Below are 7,009 nucleotides of genomic sequence, written 5' to 3' on the forward strand. Positions count from 1 at the left end.
GTATTGATAGTCCATACTGGTCTTTACTATGGTTCTACATACAGTATCTGTATTGATAGTCCATACTGGTCTTTACTATGGTTCTACATACAGTACCTGTATTGATAGTCCATACTGGTCTTTACTATGGTTCTACATACAGTATCTGTATTGATAGTCCATACTGGTCTTTACTATGGTTCTACATACAGTATCTGTATTGATAGTCCATACTGGTCTTTACTATGGTTCTACATACAGTATCTGTATTGATAGTCCATACTGGTCTTTACTATGGTTCTACATACAGTACCTGTATTGATAGTCCATACTGGTCTTTACTATGGTTCTACATACAGTATCTGTATTGATAGTCCATACTGGTCTTTACTATGGTTCTACATACAGTACCTGTATTGATAGTCCATACTGGTCTTTACTATGGTTCTACATACAGTATCTGTATTGATAGTCCATACTGGTCTTTACTATGGTTCTACATACAGTATCTGTATTGATAGTCCATACTGGTCTTTACTATGGTTCTACATACAGTATCTGTATTGATAGTCCATACTGGTCTTTACTATGGTTCTACATACAGTACCTGTATTGATAGTCCATACTGGTCTTTACTATGGTTCTACATACAGTACCTGTATTGATAGTCCATACTGGTCTTTACTATGGTTCTACATACAGTACCTGTATTGATAGTCCATACTGGTCTGTACTATGGTTCTACATACAGTACCTGTATTGATAGTCCATACTGGTCTTTACTATGGTTCTACATACAGTATCTGTATTGATAGTCCATACTGGTCTTTACTATGGTTCTACATACAGTATCTGTATTGATAGTCCATACTGGTCTTTACTATGGTTCTACATACAGTATCTGTATTGATAGTCCATACTAAAATTCACCATAAAATGTCCAGTTCATTCCATAGCTTAACATGGGTAATGCTCCCTCCCTCCTATAAGAGTCATTGATGTGTTGGATGAGATGGGACCCTGCCTTCACCTGGGGATATTTTTTGGATCCGTCACAGCAGGGGTTGTAAAACCCTATGGACCTGAAAGGGACTGCAGTGTGCTCCAGTCTCCAGCAGGGGGCAGTAAAACCCTATGTACCTGAAAGGGACTGCAGTGTGCTCCAGTCTCCAGCAGGGGGCAGTAAAACCCTATGGACCTGAAAGGGACTGCAGTGTGCTCCAGTCTCCAGCAGGGGGCAGTAAAACCCTATGGACCTGAAAGGGACTGCAGTGTGCTGTTAAATCAAAAATAAACTAATTTGAATAACCAATCAACTTGTCTCTGTTTCTATCATTTCTAGTGAGATTGTTCTGGTCTCACCAGAAAGTCAGGATACAGGGCATTTGACACCATTAAATATTCCCTCTCTCTTTTCTTTCCCTGTCCTTCACAAACCATTTCAAAACCTTCCAAACATTTCCATCCTTCTTCAAACCCAATTTACAACTGAATTGAAAAGACCCCATCCGAAATAAATCCCACAGTATCAACACCACTAATGCATATTGGTAACCAGTAAATTGTGTGTGTGTGCTGGTGAACCGTAGGTCAAAAACACACCTGAACAAGGCCTCACTTATCTGGAAGTCTGTTTATGGCCTAATCCAGATACTTTTATCCTGCTCTCCCCGATACCACAGTCTCCGGGGACATTCCCAACGAGAGATAATGAAACCCCCTTTTCTGGAAAAGAAATTGTACATTTCGTTAGCATTCACTATGTTACATTTTAATCAGCAAGCCAAAATGTATTAATTATAAACCAAACATGATAATTGTAAATCCACTGTCCTTTACTCTCATCATTAAATGTATTAATTATAAACCAAACATAATTGTAAATCCACTGTCTTTACTCTCATCATTAAATGTATTAATTATAAACTAAACATGATAATGTAAATCCACTGTCTTTACTCTCATCATTAAATGTATTAATTATAAACCAAACATGATAATTGTAAATCCACTGTCCTTACTCTCATCATTAAATGTATTAATTATAAACTAAACATGATAATTGTAAATCCACTGTCTTTACTCTCATCATGAAATGTTTGTTTCAACCCACCAACGTTTATGTATCTTTTATTCAGTCCTATTCTCCATAACCACCACAATGTTCAGGAACTAACTGAAAACATGTCCACTTCATTTTAGGTTTAGTAACCCCTTTGCTAATTCCTCGTTACCCCTCCACCCCTTTCCTACATTCTAGAAATCTATATCAGAATAAAACCACATCTAATTTAAATCTATTTCAGAATAAAACCACATTCAACATCTCATGAGATCAAAAAACACAAGACTTTCTGAGTTAACAAGGAGTGTTTGGCAATATGATTTAAATGTGTTCCCTTTAGAATCCCTTCCCCTGGCATTTCACCAGATTCTTCAACCCAAAATACGTTTTCCTGTGATCCCTGGCCTCTACTAAAACGTTGGGTAAGGCGTGATCTCATACACCTTCCTTCACATAGAATCTGTAACCTCTATCGATCGAACCGAGGCTATACACCGATATGTGACATTTCCTCTCCTGCTGCTCTCAAAAGGATGAATCGAACCGAGGCTAACCCAGTCTTTTTATAGGTTTTGTTCCAGTCCCACTTTACTCTCCCTTCTCCAATGACCAAATAGGCCCACCCCTAAAACAGTACTCTGTCTCCCTACGCTGTGATGTCTTTACTCTCCCTTTTCCAATGACCAATAGCCCCACCCCTAAAACAGTACTCTGTCTCCCTACGCTGTGATGTCTTTACACTCCCTTTTCCAATGACCAATAGCCCCACCCCTAAAACAGGACCCAGTCTTTTTGTAGCTAAGTAAGTGGAGGTTTTGCCAACTATTCCACCTTCTTCCTGTCTGACTTTTCATTCTTTCTTCAACATTCCTCCAGTTTTCTTTATACTTTCCAACAATCCTTCTGCTTTGAACATGTTTATCACCTCGTGTTCTCTTTCCTTTTCTTTCCTGTGTCACTAGTTTTATGTGTTTTTATTAGAGTTTCCATTTCCTCACATACTGAGACATCAAATGTTCCCTCCTCTGACCATTTAGTGCCCATTTTCCTGCTGCGTTTTCCCATTTCTAAACATTTCTATTAGTTCTTCCTTCCATAGGGGACGCCTGGCGCCCAGAATTTATTCTGCTGTTTTACTCATTTTTGCAGCCTGTATTTGTGGTCTTCCTACCATCAGTCTCAGTTGTATTCCTTTTCCTGTGTTAGGTCTGCTAGTTACTAGTATTGTCTTTAATATTAGTCTACTGACAGGTTATATTTTTATTATTGCTGCTCTTTCATTTATTAACTTCCTTATTTGTTCTAACGTTACTGATATTCTTATTTCCGGTTTTATTTGTCTGTTTATTCCTTTAACTTCCTGCGATATTCCTATTTATTTTGCTCCCTAGTTTCGTTGTATTGTGCTCTTCACTTTATTAAAACCTCTCTGTTTCTCTTGTTGTTATATTTCTCCCTCCTGGTCCAGGGCCAAACCTTCCTAACAGTCCGTTAAGTCCTGGATGTCTTGACCCCACGCTGTTCCCTCCTATTGATATCCACATTACTTTTCTTTCTCTGATTATTGCACTATTGGTTATTGGTTATTACCCCTGTCTCTAGGTTTTATAATTGTTCTCTCTTATTGAGTATCTGCTTACTTCAAATGTTATTACTTGTATGTTTCTCTGTACTGTATATTCTTCTACCTTGCAGCACAGTATGTAATGTTTAATGGTCTTACTGGTCAATCGCTGATATCGTCATGACATTTATTACCATTTTATTTTGTAGTGTTCATGTATTTTTAATTTATCCTGTTCAAACTTCTAGTATTATATTAGTTCAATGGTTATTCATGTTCCATTCACACTTGCCTCCTTCAGTGTGGGGCTGGGTTTGTCCTCCCTGCCAGGTCACAGTCAAGTGACGGTCCGGGAGAAGTAGTGTGGGACTGGGTGCGTCCTCCCTACCAGGTCACAGTCAAGTGTCGGTCCGGGAGAAGTAGTGTGGGACTGGGTGCATCCTCACTGCCAGGTCACAGTCAAGTGACGTTCCAGGAGAAGTAGTGTGGGACTGGATGTGTCCTCCCTGCCAGGTCACAGTCAAGTGACGGTCCGGGAGAAGTAGTGTGGGACTGGGTGTGTCCTCCCTGCCAGGTCACAGTCAAGTGACGGTCCGGGAGAAGTAGTGTGGGACTGGGTGCGTCCTCCCTACCAGGTCACAGTCAAGTGACGATCCGAGAGAAGTGTGCAACCCTTTCAGCACCAACAGCTGAGGGGTTGGCCTAGGAGTGGGAAGGTGAACGGAAAGGCTTTGGAGCAACGAACCGCCCTTGCTGTCTCTGCCTGGCCGTTCCCCTCTTTCCACTGGGATTCTCTGCCTCTAACCCTATTACAGGGGCTGACTCACTGGCTTACTGGGGCTCTCTCATGCCGTCCCTGGAAGGGGTGCGTCACCTGAGTGGGTTGATTCACTGATGTGGTCATCCTGTCTGGGTTGGCACCCCCCCTTGGGTTGTGCCATGGCGGAGATCTTTGTGGGCTATACTCAGCCTTGTCTCAGGATGGTAAGTTGGTGGTTGAAGATATCCCTCTAGTGGTGTGGGGGCTGTGCTTTGGCAAAGTGGGTGGGGTTATATCCTTCCTGTTTGGCCCTGTCTGGGGGTGTCCTCGGATGGGGCCACATTGTCTCCTGACCCCTCCTGTCTCAGCCTCCAGTATTTATGCTGCAGTAGTTTATGTGTCGGGGGGCTGGGGTCAATTTGTTATATCTGGAGTACTTCTTGTGTCCTATTCGGTGTCCTGTGTGAATCTAAGTGTGCTTTCTCTAATTCTCTCCTTCTCTCTTTCTCTCTCTCGGAGGACCTGAGCCCTAGGACCATGCCCCAGGACTACCTGACATGATGAATCCTTGCTGTCCCCAGTCCACCTGGCTGTGCTGCTGCTCCAGTTTCAACTGTTCTGCCTTATTACTATTCGACCATGCTGGTCATTTATGAACATTTGAACATCTTGGCCATGTTCTGTTATTATCTCCACCCGGCACAGCCAGAAGAGGACTGGCCACCCCACATAGCCTGGTTCCTCTCTAGGTTTCTTCCTAGGTTTTGGCCTTTCTAGGGAGTTTTTCCTAACCACCGTGCTTCTACACCTGCATTGCTTGATACACTTCCTAGACACTATAGGACAGTAACTACAGGTCTATTTGCCTGTCTGAGTAGTCCCATATCGATACACTTCCTAGACACTATAGGACAGTAACCACAGGTCTATTTGCCTGTCTGAGTAGTCCCCTATCGATACACTTCCTAGACACTATAGGACAGTAACCACAGGTATTTAATTTAAATATATTCAACCATGCAGATGGACAGTTCCCACTCCAAACTGGATGAAACAGAACAGTCAACAGGACAGATGAATGAGATGGAATAAATGCCCCAGATGAATTGAATGACTCACCTGACTCAGACTGATTCAATAAGATGAATGTTTGGGCGCAAACTCAAACAGTTCCAATCAAACAAGTCTGAACAAAGTGAATCAGACAACACAATCCTAACTCAAACAGACTGAACAAAGAAGTCTGAACAAACTGAATCAGACAACACAATCCTAACTCAAACAGACTGAACAAACAAGTCTGGCCAAACTGAATCAGAGAACACAATCCTAACTCAAACAGACTGAACAAACAAGTCTGGCCAAACTGAATCAGACAACACAATCCTAACTCAAACAGACTGAACAAACAAGTCTGGCCAAACTAAATCAGACAACACAATCCTAACTCAAACAGACTGAACAAAGAAGTCTGAACAAACTGAATCAGACAACACAATCCTAACTCAAACAGACTGAACAAACAAGTCTGGCCAAACTGAATCAGACAACACAATCCTAACTCAAACAGACTGAACAAACTGAATCAGACAACACAATCCTAACTCAAACAGACTGAACAGACTGGTCAGATGAACCACCTGAACAAGACAGGTGAATAACTCCACTCAACTGAACCATCCAGAACAGATGAAACACACAACTCCCAATCTGCAGCGGCCACAATAATATTTATTGTATACTGTTACAACCCTTAAAGGTTTTTCATTTGTTCATGTTTATTCTTCCATTATTTTGCATGCATTTATTGAATTCAAAAGCTCACGATAATAGTTTAGTTCAATACATTTTGAGAAACCTACTTGGTGTTTTTATAAGTAAGAAGTAAGTAAGAACTGGGGCGGCAGGTAGCCTAGTGGTTAGAGCATTGGACTAATCATTTGAAAGGTTGCAACATCAAATTCCCGAGCTGACAATCTAAAAATCTGTCGTTCTGCCCCTGAACAAGGCAGTTAATCCACTGTTCCCCAGTAGGCTGTCAATGTAAATAAGAATTTGTTCTTAACTGACTTCGCTAGTTACATAAAAACAGCTTACCTCTCATCTAGGTGGCCACCTGTTTGCTCAATTCGTCCAGAAAGACCCGTCTGCAGTCACAGAGTTTTCCACCATTTGCTGGTACCTTGTAGCCACTCTTGGCAAGCTCGCCATTTATGTCGTGGAAATATTCGCTCATTTATATTTCTCAGTTACCAGATCTTGTGAATTCAAATAGACTTTATTACAAAGTAACAAGCCGAGCTGGGCCATGGACCAACTGCCGGACTCAGTCTCAGTCCACTCCTTTTATACAGTTTCATGCTTATAGAAGTGTCATCGTCCCTCCACTTTATGCTAATAACCAGATCCCCTCGGCTTTACTCCACCATTGTTTCCAAATCTAAGTTCTTTACTCTAGGCGGGGTTCCCCTCCCCTCTAGTTCCTTGGATCAATTATATTGGTGGCGCACCTATACATTATTTCCAGGAAATAATAAGTACAGATCACTATAGTTCATTATAGAATTATACCAATAAGTACAGATAACTATAGTTCATGATAGAATTATACCATTAAGTACAGATAACTATAGTTCATTAT

Source organism: Oncorhynchus mykiss, unplaced genomic scaffold, assembly GCF_013265735.2.
Source record: "Oncorhynchus mykiss isolate Arlee unplaced genomic scaffold, USDA_OmykA_1.1 un_scaffold_121, whole genome shotgun sequence".
In the NCBI taxonomy this organism is placed as follows: Eukaryota; Metazoa; Chordata; class Actinopteri; order Salmoniformes; family Salmonidae; genus Oncorhynchus; species Oncorhynchus mykiss.